The sequence below is a fragment of the Bos grunniens genome, chromosome 20, assembly GCF_055505025.1.
Source record: "Bos grunniens cultivar Pamir isolate PY7600 chromosome 20, Bosgru_T2T1.0, whole genome shotgun sequence".
NCBI classification, from domain to species: domain Eukaryota; kingdom Metazoa; phylum Chordata; class Mammalia; order Artiodactyla; family Bovidae; genus Bos; species Bos grunniens.
Window position 1 is genome coordinate 59,888,533 of NC_141184.1, and position 21,449 is coordinate 59,909,981.

At 41.7% G+C, this 21,449-nt stretch overlaps 1 long non-coding RNA gene across 6 annotated transcripts in view; it reads left to right on the forward strand.

The window, feature by feature from the left end:
• LOC147350470 (uncharacterized) overlaps positions 1-21,449 on the forward strand; it is a 61,126-nt gene that overhangs the window by 8,311 nt on the left and 31,366 nt on the right. For all 6 annotated transcript variants that reach the window (XR_015149279.1, XR_015149277.1, XR_015149278.1 and 3 more), the window contains one exon: positions 9,697-9,767. This is a non-coding gene — a long non-coding RNA (uncharacterized LOC147350470). The remainder of the gene's footprint in view (positions 1-9,696; positions 9,768-21,449) is intronic.

Genomic DNA, 21,449 nt, shown 5'->3' on the forward strand with positions numbered 1-21,449 from the left:
TTTCTTTACACTGTTCACTTAAGAAGGCTTCCTTATCTCTCCTTGCTATTCTATGGAATTCCTCATTTAGTTCGGTATATCTTTCCCTCTCTTCTTTGTCTTTTGCTTTTCTTCTTTTCTCAGCTATGTGTAAGCCCTCCTCAGACAACCATTTTGCTTTTTTGCCTTTCTTTCTCTTTGGAATGGTTTTGATCACCACCTCCTGTGCAAGGTTAAAAACCTCCATTCATAGTTCTTTAGGCACTCTGTCTACGAGATCTAATCCCTTGAATCAATTTGTCACCTCCACTATATAATCATAAGAGTTTTGATTTAGGTCAAACCTGAATGGTCTAGTGATTTTCTTTCTTTCTTCAAGTTAATCCTGTACTTTGCAATAAGGAGCTGATGATTTGAGCCACAGTCAGCTCCAGATCTTGTGTTTGCTGACTGTATAGAGCTTCTCCATCTTTGGCTACAAAAATATTAATCAATCTGATTTTAGTATTGACCATTTTGTGATATCCATGTGTAGAGTTGCCTTTTTTGTTGTTGGAAGAGGGTGTTTGCTATGACCATTGTGTTCTCTATGCAAAACTCTGTTAGCCTTTACCCTGCTTAATTTTTATTCCAAGGCAAAATTTAACTGTTACTCCAGGTATCTCTTGACTTCCTACTTTTGCATTCTAATCCCCTATGATGAAAATGATGTCTTTGTGTGTGTGTGGTAGTTCTAGAAGATCTTGTAGGTCTTCATAAAACCCTTCAACTTCAGCTTCTTCAGCATTAGTGTTGGGACATAGACTGGGATTACTGTGATGTTGAATGGTTTGCCTTCAAAATGAACCAAGATCATTCTGTTGTTTTTGAGAGTGCACCCAACTACTACATTTCAGACTTTTGTTGACCAAGAGGGCTACTCCATTTCTTCCAAGGGATTCTTGCCTACAGTAGTAAATATAGTGGTCATCTGAATTAAATTAGCCCCTTCCCATCCATTTTAGTTCACTGATTCTTAAGATGTCAGTGTTCACTCTTGCTATCTCCTGCTTGACCATGTCTCATTTATTTTGATTCGTGGACCCAACATTCCAGATTCCTATGCAATATTGTTTTTTGTAGCTTTCGACCTTACTTTCACCACCAGATGCATCCACAACTCATCGTCCTTCTGCTTTGGCCCAACCACTTCATTCTTTCTGGAGCTGTTAGTAATTGCCCTCTGCTTTTCCCCAAGAGCATATTGGACACCTTCCGACCTGTGGGGATCATCTTCTGGTTTCATGTATTTTTGCCTTTCCACACTGTTCTTGGTGTTCTAGTGGCAATAATACTGGAGAGGTTTGCATTTCCTCCTCCAGTGGACCATGTCTTGTCAGAACTCTTCACTGTGACCCATCCATATTGAGTGGCCCTGCCATAGCTTCATTGAGTTATGCAAGACCATTCGCTACAACGTGACTGTGATCCACGAAGGGCAGCTTTGCCACTAGATTAGATTAAATAGCCTCGCTATATTTTCCCATGACAGATATGCTTCTCAGTACCTTCTTCAGAATGAAATTTCTTTAGCGTATGAATTCCCAGGTAGAGGCCCAGATCTCCCAGGAGAGATACCTTATGTCTGGTACACCATCCTCTCCCTAATTCTTAGTACCATGTCCACGGCATAACAGGGACTCAGTTTTGTTGAATTATAGTCCTTTCTTCATTATTTTCTTCCTCTTCTTCATTCTCTCTCCTGAGAAGTACAGAAAACATGAGTAGTTTCTTATCCAATATTTATTTCCCAGCCTTCTTCTCTAACAGAGCCTTGATTTTGTGAAACTTTATGTCTATAATGTGTCCAGGGGTGGTGGAACTGCTTTCAGGAGATTCATGAGGAGAAAATTATTTTCTTTCCAGTACTGATATAGAATCAGAAACAGAAACTAAAACATAACAGTTAAAAACAAGAAAACTCTTGACTTTCCAGTATAAAAGAAACTCTTGCCTCATCTACCCACCCTCTAATACGTACTGCTCTCTGTGAAACTGAGTTCTAGACTCTAGAGACTTACGGTGAGCAAAGCAGATATGATGACTAGCCACCTGAACAAGCGGGAGGTGCAGTGTGTGTGTGTGTGTGTGTGTGTGTGTGTGTGTGTGTTTGTCTTTGTGTTTTGGAAGTGGACAGTGATATTCCAGACAGAGGGAATATCATATGTTAAAACCTGGAATTGAGAGTCTACATGACTTGGAGGAACTGAAAACCATTTTGCTTGGTCAAAGCAGAGAACGCAGTGGGAAACAGGATGACATGTGGCCGACAGTGCACATAGAGGCAGGTCAGGAAGGGCTCTGTTAGCCATATTAAGGGATTTATCATACGAACAATGGACTGTTTTGGAAGGATTTGAACCAAGGCAGAGCATTTTAGCAGGCTCCACCTGGATGTGTGTGGAGATTTGGAGAGGTGAGAAAGGAAGCAGTGAAAGTAGAAGAAAGTCATTAATCCCATCTTTCCTGATGTTTTTCCCAGCATAGAATATTTAAAAAAAAAAAGTTTATGTTTTTCTGCATACTCATTAAACTGAAGGGAATTTAAATCCCCTGATTAGGTTTCCAGCTGTTGGTGGGGACAGGCGTGGGGACTTGGTCCTTCAGGCCAGTAGACTACGCCTACGGCAGAAGAGAATCAGTAACCTAGGTATTTCAGCACACCTGTAAGACTTCTTGCACATTTGTTGGAAAGCTCTAATTCAGTCCTGTCTCTGGTGCTTACATTTTCTCTTTGAGGACATCAATGTGAAATGCAAATAACCTCAACGATAATGAGGCCTTTGGCTGTACTGCCACAGCAGTTCCTTCTACCCATCTCTGGCCCTCTCCTGGCGTCTAGATAGTCGTGGCTTCTACAGAACTTTCTCTACCTTCTTTCAACTCTACATAGCCCACCCTCTGTGCACATTCATTCCTGCAGGGCTCTCCAAGAAGAAGACAGTGAGTACAATAATTAAAGCCAATTAGTTCTGTCACGCTACTGTTTAAGTCAACACAGCATTACCCAACCAGAATAACACATGGGTGTCAAGAAGGCCATTAATGTGAAATGATACTAGTGGGATTTTCTAATGGAAAATTAGAAACAATTGAGGTGAAAAAGTAGAGGAACGGGGAGGAAGTAGCAAGGACAGCCATATAGCTATAAGCTATAAGCCATAAGCTTGCTGCTGGCTCAGTAATTTGCCAGGTGGATTAAGATGTTTAATTTGCATAAAAAAGCAGCTAGGCCTGTCTGGAGCCTGCCATGCCTCCAGGCTGGACCTCCATTTTAAACCACACTTTGTAGTTAGAGTTTGTTTCATCAAAAGGCTTCAGGGAGAGCTTTAACAAGCATTTGGTCATTAAATTTCAAAACATCCTAGGAAACAAGGAGTGCATGACAGTGGATGTCTCAGGAAAGCTAGCCTCTTTCTTTCTGGGTGTCACATAGCATCTGACGTGAAGCAAAAGTTCAGTAAATGTCTCCATGAAAGTATTGCTTAAGTAACTTCTCAGAAAAAATTAAGGATATTGACAGGGTAGCCTCAGGAAACCAGTGGATCTAGGCCAGTGGCTCTCTGGTTTTGTGACATCAAATGTATCTCTTCTGCCGTGTATCTTTTCACATGGCAGAGCCCTAACACCTGAACATTCTCACTGTCTGGTGAGTTAAAACTAGGCCTGTGGATCTTTAAATAAGTGTTTCTGAGTGATTTTTAATAGAGACTGTATGAGTTTGCTAGGGCTGTCACTACAAAATACCACAGACTGGGTGACTTAAACTATAGAATTTATTTTTTCACAGTGCTGGAGGCTTGAAGTTTGAAATCAAGGTGTGGGCAGGGTTGGCTTTTCTAAGGCCTCTCTCCTTGGCTTGCAGATGGCTACCTTCTCCCTGTTTCTTTACACGGTCTTCTTTCTGTGCTTATCTGTTTTTAAATTCTTCTAATATGCCAGTATTGTTGGTGTACAGTCTGCCTGAATAACCTCATTTTACTTAATTACTTATTTAAAACCCTATTTCCAAATATGCTCACATCCTGATGTACTGAGGAATAGGACTTAAACGTGAAATTTTTTGCCAAGGGGTGCACAGCTCGGCTCTCCTCACAGACTGACTGTTTTGGTCCACTGCTGTAAACTGACTCACCAACTGTGAGTGTTAAAAGTAGACTAAGCCTCAGACCAAAGTCCTTGCCCTTGGTTTTATGGATCAAAGAAGCCTAAAGACCAGCACCTTTTTGAAGCAGAGTGATGATTAGCACTTACCTTCCCATCACAATCCAGGAGGGCAGGAACATTCCAGGATCTATTTGTTAATTACTAACAGAGCTGAAGACAGTGCCAGCGGAACAATATCCGTCAAATGAATGAATTCAGTGTTCTTTCTTCAGCATCACTCTTCCCCGCATCATCAGAAGAGGCTGTTTTCAAGTTGTGAAAGGGATAACGCAATGAGAATTCTGGAAATATAAATTATTTTCCTTAGTGGCAAAAATATGAGTTCTTTTCCTGAGCTTAGTGAAAGGAAAGAGCCATTTTCTTTCCTCTGGAATTCCATTTCATTTTCCTGGAGCTCCCTTCTTCCCACAAGTTGACAGGGAATCTTCCCTTGATCAGAATCACAAGGAGAGGGAAGCTTTGTTCTTCTCAATACATCTCCCTATCTTGTGCCATTGGCTTGATACACGCTGTGTAACTTGTGTCTAACTAAACAACAGCAAGTGTGGCTGTGTCCAGGGCCGGGGGAGGTTTCTAGTCTTATTTTCTGTGATACTGAGGCGGGGGACCTACTTGTAGTTTTGCTCCTGGAGATGCCAAACATGTGAAGAAGTGAGTCCAGTTGTTGTCACTGCCAGTCACTTCATGGATGCAGAGACCAGAGTTTAGGAGGAGTTCCAGGGAGATTGCTCCTTGCCATAGAGTGGTTTGTATTCCTAAACTTACACCTACCAATGGTAAGCTTATTCTTTCCAGTTTGATTCAAAAATGAGAAGCTCCAGAATTTCTAATTTATTTAATCTACCCACATCTATCCCTCAGAACTTCCCCAAAAACACAGAAAGTAGCCACACTCCCCCACTTGACCTCCTGACCACACTCCCTGTCCCACAGTATGAGACAGGTGGCCCTGGGGTTTTGAAGAGGTTGTGAGGATCCACCATGTGGCAGGGTGTGGCCTCCTCCACCCCCTTCCCATGCAGTCTTGAAAGTCAGCGGTTGCAATGATTTACTGTAAACATCCCATAAGACTGTTGAACCTAAGAAAGAGATTACATCATGTTAGAAAGGCAGAGATGTGTCAACTATAAACCTCAGCTACTGCAGCATCTGTACCACTGACAAAGATTTTTGCAAAATGATGGCTGCCTTTTGGGGAAGGTAGAGAATGATTCTAGCCAGACCATGTGACCTCCTTGCTGCTTTAAGAAACTACTGAAGAGGGAGGTGGAGAAGGACATGGCAACCCACTCCAGTGTTCTTGCCTGGAGAATCCCATGGACAGAGGAGCCTGGCGGGCTGGAGTCCATGGGGTCGCAGAGTCGGACACAACTGAAGTGACTTATCATGAAGGGGGAGGAATGTTTTTCCAATACGGTTTAGCCCCTTCCCCATTGTTTGTAACCCTGGCTCAGGTTTATATCAGGGTCCTGTGCATACATTCCTCTTTTTCCCAGATGGTTTCACCTCTTAGAGTTTCAGGGCCCTCTGATATGGGAGCAGTCTCCTCACCTTAGTGCCTCCCACCGGTGTCTCAAAGCCAGTGGTTCTCAACCAAGGGTGATTTTGCCTCTGCCTCCTTCAGGAAACATTTGGAAATATCTGGAGACCTTCTGATCCTCACACTTGGAGTATCACTTACTTGTTGTGCTATCAATATCCAGTGGGTTGAGGTCAGGGATGCTGCTAAATGCCATGCACAGAGCAGCTTCCCACAACATAGAGTTATCTAGCCCAGCACGCTTCCAGTGGCAAAGTTGAGAAACTGCACTGTAAGCAATGAGCACACCTTACCTTGCCCACAGTTCACGGTCTGGAATTCTGTCCTGTTGTCCTTCACGCCCTACCTACCTTTTTGAGCCCTTCCTTCTTCTAAGACTTCACTCCATCACACATCACCCTCTTTCTCTTTCATCCATCATTATTCCTCTTGCAATTCCTTTTTTGCCCTTTGTCTATAAATATGGAGCAGGTCTTTCTAATTTAGTAAACATCCCCCGACATAGATATTAAATGTCTGGTGACTCAAAGAGGCTTCTCTTAATCCTTTGAAATGTACCCTCTTTCTTTTTTACTGCAAATTTATCGCAGACAAGTAAAAATATCATCTTCTCTCTGTCCTTCTCCACCCCCATTTAAAAAATTCTGGGTTCTTCTAAATCAGGCTTCATCAAACATTCAGCATCACTGACCACATACTTTTTCACGATGCTTCCTTTTTTCTAACCTTATATGTGTACATTTGTCTACCTCTGAAACTGTTCTGTTGCCTCATTTTAATAATCATTAACTGTTGATACACTGCTAAAATTCAGAAGTTTTTTTAACTGAATTTTTTTTTGCCACATGGTGTCAATAACACAGCTTTCCACATCTGATGTGTGAATACTGAATTGGCAGCAGGTTTTGGGTAGCATTAGAAATCTCTTTCAATAACATCTTTGTAAGTTCCAAACTGCTGTCCCTGCCATTGACCTCCACTTTTTATCACAAAATGAACAGGTGAACGTCTACCGTGGTCAGCCCCCTGTCTTTGACAGCCACCCTCCTTTTTTCCCATATGACTGGCACATATATTACACTGCATCTCAAAGATTTCATTCATCAGCATGGCTTTGGTCGTCACTTTTATAGGGATGAACCCCCTTATCTACGTACCCAACAACATTTTCTCTTAGAATCATAGAATGCTCCCATTATTTATCTCTGAACTTCTTGAAATTATTTTCCTAACTACACACGTGTGTGTGTGCGCATCTCTGGATTTTCCTGGCCTTTGTGATGAGTGGCCAGAAGGGTCTGTGCACATGATCAGTTCCTGCTGATGTATGACTAGTTCTGTACGGCTCTTTGGAATATTCTTACAACAATCAAGGTCCTGTCCACTCACTGCCATCTTGGACTTCCATCCCTCCCTGCACCTTCATCACTCTGCAGGCTCTCTCAGAACCTCCTCATGAACCACACAAGGCCTTCTCGCTCCTTCACATCCTGTGCGAAGTGCAGTGTGCTGAAACGCTCTTGTATCATCTTTCCTCCTTGCTGCCTTCTCCCACATATCATTTCTGTGTTTTATTTGTGTAAGTGTCAAGTCGTAGGCTGAGGCTCCTCTCGAGGGTTACAGGCTACTCCTCGCTGTGATTAGGAAGGCAGGCCAGTACCTCCCAATGTCACTCAAGTTTCTGAAGTTTCTTTCCCCCTATCTTCCTGTCTTCTCCCTCCTTTCCATAAAGTTGAGGCATAGAATGAGAATGGAGATGATAAAATCCACATCTGGGGCTCCATTCCTGATTTCACTCTCTCCTTTTCTCCCTGTCCCTCAGATCAGAAAAAGTGAGCTTCACAAATTTTCTTTTCTGTGTGTGTCTGTGGCCAGCCTGGGGCAAGTAAGTGCAATACACTCCACACTCACCTGGAAGGTTAGGTTGATCAAGGCTATCATAGCCCTTGCGTACTGAATCCTCTCATTTCTAAATGCTTGTAACACTGTAATGAGTGAGTAGTACTCAATGAAGATGCAGTTTTTTTCTTTGGTAATTGTTCATTATACTAGTATTATGTCCACATCCCACTTCCACAACTTGGTTACAAAATGTTCAAGGACTCTTTACCCTGTATGTGGTATAATAGAAATGCATTTGGTCTTCATCCCCAGTTCCTAATTCAGAATTCCGTAAACTTTTTGAATTTCTAAGTGATCAGGGTGATAGGAATGTTTTTTGTCCTAAAGAGCCAACTCTTGGTGGACCCCTAGTTTCAGTATGGGAGCTGGTTATCAGAAAGACCAAGCCTTTAATTTTCAATTGAAGTTTGGAAGTTTTAGCCCCACTCCCTAACCTACAGGGAAGAGAAAGGAGCTGGAGATTGAGATAACTATCAATAGCCAATAATTTAATCAATTATGTCTATGTAAGGGGACCTCCTTAAAAATCACTAAATGATAAGCTCACAGGAAGCTTCTGTGATGACTTAGAAGGCTGGGATGGGGGTGGGAAGGAGGTTCAAGAGGGAGGGGATATAGATATACTTAAAACTGACTCACATTGTTGTACGGCAGAAAACAATACATTGTAAAGCAATTACCCTCCAATAAAAGTAAATAAATAAAAGATACAGGGAGCTTTCAGCTTGTGAACACATTCATACACTGGAGGGTAGCATATGTGAGAACTCGAAAGCTCCCCTCCCCCACCCAATCTTTGCCTGTAAATGTCTTCCATTTTGTTGTTCCTGAGTTGCCCCTATGTGATAAGCCAGTAAAAATGTAAGTTGTATGTTCCTGAGTCCTGTGAGCCATTCTAGCAAATTATCAAACCTGGGGAGAAGGGGTCATGGAAAATCCCAGTTCAGAGTCAGTCAGTCAGAAGAATGGAGGTCTTAGGACTCGAGACAGGCGTCTTATGGCAGCGGGTGCGGGAGTCTTGTGGGACTGAGCCCCTAATCTCTGGGGACTGTGCTAACTCTGGGAAGTTAGTGACAAAACTCAATTGAATTTTTGGTATCTGGGATACCACCCATTTGATATCTGGGATCAGAATTGGTTGGTATGAGGGACACACACACACACACACCCCTCACCTCCCCACTCTTGTTTGGTGTCAGAAGTATTGTGAGTAAAAAATCTCACTGTCATATATGCCTTTGCATTCCTAAGCCCTGCATTTCAGTGTTTTTGATAGATCCTCTGCTAGTGAGAGGAAATGCTTTGAAACCACTGGGGGCAAGTTAGGGGATGACTTTACGGACATTTTGAGTTGAAACTCAAGAAAAGAGTCAGAGATGACTAGCCCAGCTTTCTTCTCACAGGGGGTTCTTTCATCCTCTATTAATGATGGCTGTTGCATTTTAAGTTCAGGGGCTTAGCTGTCTAAATTCCTCAATAAATGGAGGTCATGGAGCCTCAGCCCACCATAATGTTCTCAGGTGCATTTGGCTTATGCAGTAACCGTGAGTTAGGCGTTGGACCTCCATTCTGGAAGCCCAGTGCCTGTGAAAGTAGAGTGGAAGAGGTGAAAATGCAGAGATAGGAGGTGCCCTCCTAAGATGTAAGTAATCTTTCCAAAGCATAATTTTGAATGAAACTTTATCTGACGCAGTAAATTACAACAAAGTACATTGTTTGAGGACTGTTATTGCCTTACACCAATTTTATTTGCCTCATGGTAAAACTCTTTTTAAAAGGTGTTGGTTGATGATGCGTTCAGAAAACTTTCCCACAGAGTGCACTGCAGTGAAGACTCAATACTGAGTCTGAGGTGCGTCTAATGAACTAGCAGTAAGCAGGATGCCACTTGAAATCTCTTCCCATGGGAACCACATGGGCCACAGATTGTTTATCTCTGCCATCCATCTAATGTTCAGATATTTTCGCTTGATTATCCAAAGAGTAAAATATAGAGATAAACAGTCCTGTCTGTTTACTGAGATGGAAAACTAATATTCTCTTTCCTTTTTCTTGTTTCTGCCACCCAGCTATATGTTCCTGTGAGGTCTCCCCAGTGAACTCAGCAGCAATTCCATGTATGGAAGGAAGATAGATAAAGGTAACTGGATTTGGCATAAGTAATTGCATTTCACTTTCTCCTCTAAGTCCCTCTCTATCTGTTAGATCCAAGTGGAATATAAACTCTTTGAATTCATTAGCAACTCCACATGGTGGCCATCTGTTGCAGATACAGCAACCAGCTCACTCAACATCACTCCAACCCCCTTGTAGCTTGCTTTGCATTGGTGGTGTTGTGTCTGCGGAACAGGCAGCTTCAAAATCACCTAAGAACATGTTAGAGACTCAAATTCCCAGGTGCTACTACAGATGCACTGAATCAGAAATTCCGGAAGTGGGACCTAGCTATCCATGTTTTAAACAACCCCTCCAGAGCCAGTGTAACTCTGAGGCACAGTAAAATTTGAGAATCACTGAAGTACCCCTTTGCTACTCAAAGTTTCATCTGCATCAGCCTTAGCAACACCTGAGAGTTTATTAGAAAAGTAGAATCTTGGGCTCCAACTCAGACAGACTGAATCAGATTCTGTATTTTTACAAAGTACCCAGATTATTCACATGAAGCTGGAGAAGCTGGGCTTTGTGTCTGTGGCCCATTGCTAGCTGCGCATTGCAATTGCCTGTGATGTGTTTTATTAAAAAACATATGAAGTCCCAAAGGCTTTAAATTGACTCATTATGAGGTGTAGCCTGGGCATTTGGACCCTAAAATCTTCCCAGGGAGTTCTAATATGCAACAAAGTTTGAGAATCACCACTTAATGCCATATAGAAACTAGGAAGCTAAATATTTGATTTTCCATCTATCTTATGTCTTCACATGACCTGACTTCCTTCAAGTAAATGTATCTGAGCATGATTTAGGAGGCATACATGAAGCAGAGTCTGGCTCTGTGTTGGTATACAGTCGTGGTTTTCCTGTAGAAGCAGTTCAAGGGTCCCAGTGTTTACCCTAGTGTGCTACATATCAAAAGGCAAGGTGACCTTTTTGCTGAGCTGAACCTCAGCAGATGGACCGCAGAACTGGAGCCTGCAGCTGAAACAGAAATGATTTCCTGGGCACCTGATGATGATGGGGAATAATGTCCCCAGTGAGCAGGTTCTGCAGTGTTGTTCTCTAAGCCACTCATGCAGGAATCAGCCTAGAGCCCTTCTATCCATTTTGTAAGCATTTAATTCCTTTTAAATCCTTTTCCACTTGAAACATCTAAAGTGGTTTTGTTATCTGAATTCTGACTTATCCATTTGTGTGAGATTTAAATTCATGTCCATGTCAATCACTGATTGTTCTTAAAGTGGCTGAATTGAGCCAAGTTTCGTTAAATATGAGCACCATTCTTTCCATTTAAGAATTGGCTTTTGTCACCAGAAACAAATATTAGTCATAGGAAAACTACTGCACAATCCAAATTTGTGATCCTGTTGAGAACAACTCTTTTCCTAAATATTATCCTAACCCTTCCCATCAGGACGCATCCCTCCCAGACTTGAAGGTTCAAGTCACATTTGCGATGATTATAAAATCTTGTGTCCTGTCACTTGCCCCATCCGAGTTTTCACTCCTGGCTAAGAAATAGAAAATGATTTTTTTCCCACTTATTTCAGCAGTTCAAATCGGCCATGAGTTTTATCCTATAAATCCATATATCTGCTTTCTATCTACCCCAAAGAACCAAATTTAGTAAGAAACATGATTTTATTTTCAAATAATGTTTGCGGTGAATATAGTCTTTTGTTAGGCAGCTCTGATTTTTCAAGTTTTCCGCACAAAAGGGTGAAAGTGGCTTTTGTGTCAGAAATGGATCGTCCATTCGGGGGACAAATAGGAAGTTACAAAGCAAAAAAGGAGTGAGGGGGAAGAGGAAATCCGGGCACAACTGAAGAAGCCATAGATCCCCACACGTGTTCGTAGTTGCCTGCAGGCCCCCACCCTGCATTTTAAATACAATTTTTAATCCCCCATGTGTTTTGGATGCCCTCCTCCATGTTGGTGTTTGGAAGGTATTAAATCATTCCCCAAAAGCTGTACCATGGAATCTCCTGCATTGGGATGAGGCCATGCATGATGGCCATTCTGTATCGGATTCTCACACAGTGACCATTATTCTAAAGAAGCAGAGTAGCCAGAGTCAGTGGCCCCTCCTTAATAAGACCATCCCAAGTGCTTTTTGCAGACTATATCATTGCCTTTCCCAAAATGAGCTCTGCTAAAGGAAGCAGAGTAGGTAGTTGAAGATAATTCCTTATTTGGGCTCTTCCACGTAAGGAGGCTCCCTTTCCCATCACCTTTGATCTTTCCCTGAAAATCACCGTAGAGAGTATCCCCCGGCCTACAACAGCTTCCCCCCCAGATGGTGCTGAGGAATGTGCAGTTAGAGGTACACTAGCAGGGATGGTAAAAAGAGAAACCTGGCCGCCTAAATTGGACTTTCTGAAGTCACGCTCCCTGGATGGGTTATATAAGCATTACAGTTTCTCTTTGTGGGCAGTGAGTCAGAGCTAAATCCCACATGGAGGTTGACATGTGCTTAGAGACCCAAACTTTACTTACATTCTCCTATTGTGTGGATGTTTATCATATTTAATTTGTTGTTGGTTTAATGCATTTTTCTTTCACTGGTTGTGGAGGTGTGTGGCTTACCTTTTAACTTTGCAAAACTTTGGTACAAAGGAAATTTGAGAACACCAAAACATTTTCCAAATAATCTCAAAATGAACTGGGTCCCCAACTAATTTGATTTGTAGGGAATAAAAAACAAAGGCTTGCTAACAGAGAGCTTTAAAATTTATTTATTCACACATGCTAACATGCTTAAGTGTGGGTTCTCAATGAAGGCATATCAAGCAACACTTTCTTGCTCTAACTGTTGCCCATTAAAAAACTCCTGTGCCATATGCAGGTGTGATTACACAGCCCACTGCCAATTCTGACTGGCTCAAGGATCCTTTTAAAAATGTCCAGATGGATGTGAATGTCAGATTTGGCAGTTAAATTATAGAGCCCAATATATTCCTTTTAAGTACTAAGGCACTGATGCAGAATATCAATGTTCTCCACCCTTTCCCCCAATAGATTTCAAAAGAACAGCTTGGTTTTTAAGCTGGGAATTATATTTCCTCATTTCTTTTGAATCTCAGGATAAACTTTGTTCTGACTTTTTATCACTTTTATTCAATGGAAATATGAACAGTATCAAAACTTTTCTCTTTTTTTGAAGAATTGGCAAAAAAAAAAAAAAGTCAGAAATTGGCTTTTCAGGGGGTGGGGTAGTTTTAAATGAGTACACAGGAAAGGGGAAATAAAGCAATGGTAGCTTAGCTTCCCTGGGCAATTCCCTAGAGCCTGTGATCTGCCCTCCACAGACATGGTTTACAGGAGAAGGACATCAGAATAGAACAGAGAGACAGGAAGGCATTACCTTGGTTCTTGATGTTGTAAATCTTAAAGCTACATGTTTGCTGCCCCCGAGAAAACAAGGCTCAGTGGCAACTTGGTGTCAGCACTGCTGTGCAAAACACCATACAACGTCACTATTACTGTTTCCCTTGCTCAGACTTCAAGACCTCAGTGGTAATCAGGAAACTGTAGACTGGATCCTTCGTCTTTTAACATAATCTATGTGGCTCATAGGATGTGGGGTTGCCTCATCTAATGTGCTGTGTGGGGCTTCCTTCTTGCAGACAGGAGCATCTGCTACACACCCTGATGTGCATGTATTTATTATTTCCACGGATCATTACCTCTAATAGACTGTAAGGCACAGATTTTCCTGTTTTGTTCACTTATGTAACCGAAGTGCCTGGAACAGTGTTAGCACATAATAGGTGCTCAATAAGTATTTGTTTAGAGTGTGAGGTGACCTCCACTGTAATGTTATCAGATTATACCTTCACATCCCAGGCATATTTATAGATGTTTGCACATTTGTGTGAATATCACTTAAGCTGCACAAAAATTATATGTGGTGGGCATTATTATTATTCCAATTTAAAGAATGAAAAACAAAGTCAAGAGAACAATTATTTAAAAAAAACTAGTTTAACACAACCAGGAAGTCTTAGAACCAGAAGTGAAACCTGTATCTCTCTCACTGAAGAGCCCAAACCCCTCCTACATATTCTGCCTCTCAAATCTCACTTACATGAAACTTCTAAGTACTCATGACCCCTTCTGTTGTCATTCTCAATCTCTTTTTCTCTTCTAACTCCAAAGACTCCAGTGACCTTACCCTCTGCTTAGCTCCACCTATCTGTATTTGTTCCATGGTGGTTTTTATTTTTTTAATTTTTTACTATTATTATTTATTTATTTATTTTACTTTACAATATTGTATTGGTTTTGCCATACATCAACATGCATCCAGCCATGGGTGTACACGTGTTCCCCATCCTGAACCCCCCTCCCACATCCCTCCCCATACCATGCCTCTGGATCATCCCAGTGCACCAGCCCCAAGCTTCCTGTATCCTGCATCGAACCTGGACTGGCAATTCGTTTCTTATATGATATTATACATGTTTCAATGCCATTCTCCCAAATCATCCCACCCTCTCCCTCTCCCACAGGGTCCAAAAAACTGTTCTATACATCTGTGTCTCTTTTGCTGTCTCGCATACAGGGTTGTCGTTACCATCTTTCTAAATTCCATATATATGCATTAGTATACTGTATTGGTGTTTTTCTTTCTGGCTTACTTCACTCTGTATAATAGGCTCCAGTTTCATCCACCTCATTAGAACTGATTCAAATGTATTCCTTTTAATGGCTGAGTAATACTCCATTGTGTATATGTACCACAGCTTTCTTATCCATTCATCTGCTGATGGACATCTAGGTTGCTTCCATGTCCTGGCTATTATAAACAGTGCTGCGATGAACATTGGGGTACATGTGTCTCTTTCAATTCCGGTTTCCTTAGTGTGTATGCCCAGCAGTGGGATTGCTGGATAATATGGCAGTTCTATTTCCAGGTTTTTAAGGAATCTCCACACTGTTCTCCATAGTGGCTGTACTAGTTTGCATTCCCACCAACAATGTAAGAGGGTTCCCTTTTCTCCACATCCTCTCCAGCATTTATTGCTTGTAGACTTTTGGATTGCAGCCATTCTGACTGACGTGAAATGGTACCTCATAGTGGTTTTGATTTGCATTTTTGTTTTCAATATTTTGAGTCTTATGAATGTAAAGCCAAGTCTTCTGACTCTGCTTGAGTGCTCTTTCGTGGCACGAGGCTTACTGGCCTACATGAATATGAACTGATGATGGTTGAATTCACATGTCAGAATACAAACATTTGCATACAGCAAAATCCCTGCAAAGAGCACAAGACTTTGTCTGTGTTTTGATTGATGATTCAGCTCCAAGAAGAATTATTTTAACTTAAACTCGACATGTTTTTTTGTTCACTCAGTCATGTCCAACTCTCTGTGACCCCATGGACTGTCCATGGAATTCCCCAGGCCAGAATACTGGAGTGGGTAGCCTTTCCTTCTCCAGGGGATCGTCCCAACCCAGGGATCAAACCCAGGTCTCCTGCATTGAAGGCAGATTCTTTACCAGCTGAGCCACAAGGGAAGCCCAAGAATACTGGAATGGGTAGCCTATCCCTTCTCCAGGGGATCTTCCCGACCCAGGAATCAAACCAGGGTCTCCTACATTGCAGGTGGATTCTTTACCAACTGAGCTATCAGGGAAGCCCTTTTTGTGGGGTACTATCATATAAAACACTGGGAAAAATCAATAATTAAGCTCTGTTGGGTAAGAATTAAGTTCATGTTGTATCAAGGTGTAGATATGTTTACTTCCTTTTGGATCACATTGATCCATATCTGCTTTTCAGTCACTTCAGTTCAGTTCAGTCACTCAGTTGTGTCCGACTCTTTGCAACCCCATGGACAACAGCACACCAGGGCTCCCTGTCCATCACCAACTCCTGGAATTTACCCAAACTCATGTCCATCAAGTCGGTGATGCCATCCAGCCATCTCATCCTCTTGTCCCCTTCTCCTCCTGCCCTCAATCTTTCCCAGCATCAGGGTCTTTTCCAATGAGTCAGCTCTTCACATCAGGTGGCCAAAGTATTGGAGTTTCAGCTTCAGCATTAGTCCTTCCAATGAACACTTAGGACTGATCTCCTTTAGGATGGACTGGTTGGATCTTCTTGCAGCCCAAGGGGTTCTCAAGAGTCTTCTCCAATACCATGGTTGAAAAGCATCAATTCTTCAGTGCTCAGCTTTCTTTATAGTCCAACTCTCACATCAGTACATGACTACTGGAAAAACCATAGCCTTGATAGATGGGCCTCTACTTCTCAGTAATGTCCAAAAGTTGGGTCCGGTCTCATCAACTTAGAGATTGCAACTAAGGGTGTGAGGTGTATTTTCAATCTCACTGTCTGGTAAATAAATTAGTATTGTCAGTTTGAAAATGGAGTCTCTACCATCATGATACGAGAGTGTATTGGAAAGACAAATCCATGATCACTAAATGGGTCAGGCTGTGGGCCTCTCTCTCTGCAGCTTGTTGGCACAGGTGGTGCCCAGTTATGGACATTTGCAAATACTGTTTACCTACGTCACAGTCCTCCAAATGCTGGAAGAACACTTGAGCCTCCCATGGAAGTGACTGAACCCTGCCCCCATCTGCATATTCTTCCCTTGCTCTAGTCTTTCTTTCCTTCTTTATTAAAATCTCTCCTTGAATATTTCCCTGATTCTTGCATTTTTATTCTTTCTACCCTAAAATCTAGTTTTAAAATAACCTATAGGAATAAGGATCAGGAAGACATCAACAATTCTGTTTTCACCATTCTATAAGTAAAACCATTATTATTCACAGAGAACATGATCAACTATGTAGAAAATTATGTATAGTCTACAAAAAAGCTATAAGAACTAATGTGTAAATTTAGAAAGTTTGCAGGATGCAAGATCAGTAAAAAACATTTTATTGCATTTCTATAGACTAGCAAGGGATGATCAGAAATAGACATAAAAATCTCAAATAGTATCAGAAAATAAAATGTTTAGGGATACATTTGTAAAAGATAAGAAAGATCTGTATACTGAAAACCGTAACATTGTGCTAAGAGAAATTAACACCTATGTAAATGAAGAGATATATTCATAAATAACCTACTCCATTTACCAGTTCTTTCAAATTGATCTATAAATGTAATGCAATCTCAATCAAAACCTATGCAGCCAGCAAGCTAATCCTAAAATTACATACAAATGCAAAGGATATAATATAGCTAAAACCACTCTGAAAAAAAGAACAAAGTTGGAGAACTAATAAAATCTGATTTCAAGTTTTGTTGTAAAGCTACAGTAATCAAGGCTCTGTTCTGTTGGTCTGCTGCTGCTGCTGCTGCTGCTAAGTCGCTTCAGTCGTGTCCAACTCTGTGCGATCCCATAGATGGCAGCCCACCAGGTTCCCCCGTCCCTGGGATTCTCCAGGCAAGAACACTGGAGTGGGTCTCCGTTTCCTTCTCCAATGCATGAAAGTGAAAAGTGAAAGTGAAGTAGCTTAGTCGTGTCCAACTCCTAGTGACATGGACTACAGCCTACCGGGCTCCTCCATCCATGGCTAAAGACTGACAAATAGATCAATGGACCAGAACAGGGAGCATGGAAGCATACCCACATATATACGGACAACTGATTTTTGACAAGATGCAATGGCGATTTAGTGTAAAATCATAGGTTTAAAATCTTTCACCATTCTTAACTTCCACTACATTGTTTCAATCTCCCTCTCTTCCCGTGGAAAGAATGTCACTTTAAAATGCTCTCTATATCATTCTGCCTCTGCTGACTCCTTCCTGAAGATGGTTGAATCGCCATGCCTTTTTGTAAACAGTAGAGGAATTGATTTTCAATAAGGTCATGACATTTTCCTTGGAGTTTCACAAGAAGAACCAAGGAACCAGATTCTTCTCACCACTGACCATATCGAGAATGAATCCTCTAGGTTTCCCCTGCTTTTCTTCCACAAAACTGCTGGACTCTGTCTAGGAAAGACTGGGGTCTTAGGAACATGCTGCCTTTGCTGCCCCTGATGTGAAAAGAGCTAGCCTTCCACCCTGCTCTGGTCTCCATCTTTGACATCTTGTACCTTCATGTCACCAGTGGGTGAGGTGGTGTGAGCAGTGAGAATCAGCATTTCTTCCAGAGCAGTTTCTTCCATTAGGCACCAATGAAGCATCTCTTCAAGGCCCTGTATCACAGCTAACTGAGTGGTTAAGGAGTTAAGCAAAAGAGATTTTGCAAGAGAAACTGACATTTAAAACAAAAGCCATGCTAAAAATGATGAATAGGTTAGGCTTTTATTTTAAGCACATGTTTCCTTACTCCTCTCTCTCTAGGCTAGGAAGAAACTAGCAAGGTCATAGAGGTGGTACAATATCATACATATCAAATATTTTAGAATGTTTTAATGTGAGGGCTTCCCCTGGTGGCTTAGGCAATAAAGAACCTGCCTACAATCCAGGAGGCATGGGCTTGGTTCCTGGGTTGGGAAGATCCCCTGAGAAGGAAACTGCACCCCACTCCAGTATTCTTGCCTGGGAAATCCCATGGACAGAGGAGCCTGATGGGCTGCAGTCCGTGGGTTTGCAGAGTCAGACACTCACTGCAGAGTGTGTGTGCAGAGTGACTAACACACACTATATCAATAATAGTCAATAATAACTTATGGTAGAATGCTCTTTATTTTAAGGGATGGTTTAAGGCATCCAACAGTTAATGTGTCTCATAATGTCTCCTAAAAATAAAAGCAGTTCTTCATGTCTCATCTTTCTTGGCACAAGCCACGCATATGATATACTTTGTTGAAAGTTGAGGTCTTACTTTTTGAGTTATAATTTGGGGAAATGAAAAAGAACATGAGCTTAAAGTAAGGTAGATGCATGTCTGTATCTTGGTACTGAGAGTAATTAGCTGAGTGACACTGGGGAATTATTGAACTTCCCTGAGCCTCATTTTTAGGTATCATGTAAATAGGTATCATGTAAATCAGGGGTTGGCAAACATTTTCTGTGAAGGGCCAGATAATAAATACTTTAGGCTCTGCAGGAAAAATTATCTCTGTTGTAAATACTCAATTTTGTAATTATAGTAGGAGAATAGTCACAGGTGAAAAACAAATGGGAGTGGCTGTGTTCCAATACAACTTCATTTACAAAAACAAACCATTGGTTTAAGTTGGCCTATGGATTATACTCTGTTGACCCCTGATATGGACAATGATACCTTCGTCCCAGGGTTGTAGGAAAAAATGGGACATGAGAGAATGGTCATGTCCCAGGTCTTGAGTGAGTCTCTTGTATGGTCTGCAAAGTGAGGGTCCTAGCTTTTGAGCAGGAAAGAATTCAAGAGTGAGTTACTGAAAAGTGAAAGCAAATTTATTTAACAAGTTTATTTAGAGAGAGATACACTCCATTGACAGAGTGGGGGCTGTCTCAGAAGGTGAGAGGCTCAGAGTGTGAGAGTGGTTAGTTTTTATGGGCAGGATGATTTTATAAGCTAATGAGTGGGAAGAATATTCTACCTTGGAGGAGGGATGGGAGTTTCTAGGAATTGGGCTACTGTCCATTTTTTGGTCTTTTATGAGTCGGTCTTGCAATGTCATGGCTGCTGTAGTTGTGTCATTAAACATATGATAATGGACTATAATGATGGTATAATAAGGCTCAAGGTCTACTGGAAGTTGAATCTTCTGCCAACTTGGGCCTATAGGTTCTAACCAGTTTTGTCATATGCTGTTCTTCTTAATGGTTCAGTCAGTTCAGTTCAGTTCAGTCGCTCAGTTGTGTCCAACTCTTTGCGACCCCATGAATCACAGCACGCCAGGCCTCCCTGTCCATCACCAACTCCCGGAGTTCACTAAGACTCACGTCCATTGAGTCAGTGATGCCATCCAGCCATCTCATCCTCTGTCACCCCCTTCTCCTCCTGCCCCTAAGCCCTCCAGCATCAGGGTCTTTTCCAATGAGTAAACTCTTCACATGAGGTGGCCAAAGACTGGAGTTTCAACTTTAGCATCATTCCTTCCAAAGAAATCCCAGGGCTGATCTCCTTCAGAATGGACTGGTTGGATCTCCTTGCAGTCCAAGGGACTCTCAAGAGTCTTCTCCAACACCACAGTTCAGAAGCATCAATTCTTCGGCGCTCAGCCTTCTTCACAGTCCAACTCTCACATCCATACATGACCACTGGAAAAGCCATAGCCTTGACTAGACGAACCTTTGTTGGCAAAGTACTGTCTCTGCTTTTCAATATGCTATCTAGGTTGGTCATAACTTTCCTTCCAAGGAGTAAGCGTCTTTTCATTTCATGGCTGCAGTCACCATCTGCTGTGATTTTGGAGCCCCCCAAAATAAAGTCTGACACTGTTTCCACTGTTTCCCCATCTATTTCCCATGAAGTGATGGGACCGGATGCCATGATCTTTGTTTTCTGAATGTTGAGCTTTAAGCCAACTTTTTCACTCTCCACTTTCACTTTCATCAGGAGGCTTTTTAGTTCCTCTTCACTTTCTGCCATAAGGGTGGTGTCATCTGCATATCTGAGGTTATTGAGATTTCTCCTGGCAATCTTGATTACAGTTTGTGTTTCTTCCAGTCCAGCGTTTCTCATGATGTACTCTGCATATAAGTTAAATAAGCAGGGTGACAATATACAGCCTTGACGTATTCCTTTTCCTATTTGGAACCAGGCTGTTGTTCCATGTCCAGTTCTAACTGTTGCTTCCTGACCTGCATACAAATTTCTCAAGAGGCAGATCAGGTGGTCTGGTATTCCCATCTCTTTCAGAATTTTCCACAGTTTATTGTGATCCACACAGTCAAAGGCTTTGGCATAGTCAATAAAGCAGAAATAGATGTTTTTCTGGAACTCTCTTGCTTTTTCCATCATCCAGCAGATGTTGGCAATTTGATCTCTGGTTCCTCTGCCTTTTCTAAAACCAGCTTAAACATCAGGAAGTTCACAGTTCACATATTGCTGAAGCCTGGCTTAGAGAATTTTGAGCATTACTTTACTAGCGTGTGAGATGAGTGCAATTTGCGGTAGTTTGAGCATTCTTTGGCATTGCCTTTCTTTGGGATTAGAATGAAAACTGCCCTTTTCCAGTCCTGTGGCCACTGCTGAGTTTTCCAAATTTGCTGGCATATTGAGTGCAGCACTTTCACAGTATCATCTTTCAGGATTTGCACTAGCTCAACTGGAATTCCATCACCTCTACTAGCTTTGTTCCTAGTGATGCTTTCTAAGGCCCACTTGACTTCACATTCCAGGATGTCTAGTTCTAGGTCAGTGAGCTCACCATCGTGATTATCTGGGTCGTGAAGATCTTTTTTGTACAGGTCTTGTGTGTATTCTTGCCACCTCTTCTTAATATCTTCTGCTTCTGTTAGGTGCATACCATTTCTGTCCTTTATCGAGCCCATCTTTGCATGAAATGTTCCCTTGGTATCTCTAATTTTCTTGAAGAGATCTCTAGTCTTTCCCATTCTGTTGTTTTCCTCTATTTCTTTGCATTAATCTCTGAGGAAGGCTTTTTTATCTCTTCTTGCTATTCTTTGGAACTCTGCATTCAGATGCTTGTATCTTTCCTTTTCTCCTTTGCTTTTCACTTCTCTTGTTTTCACAGCTTTTTGTAAGGCCTCTCCAGATAGCCATTTTGCCTTTTTGCATTTCTTTTCCATGTAGATGGTCTTGAT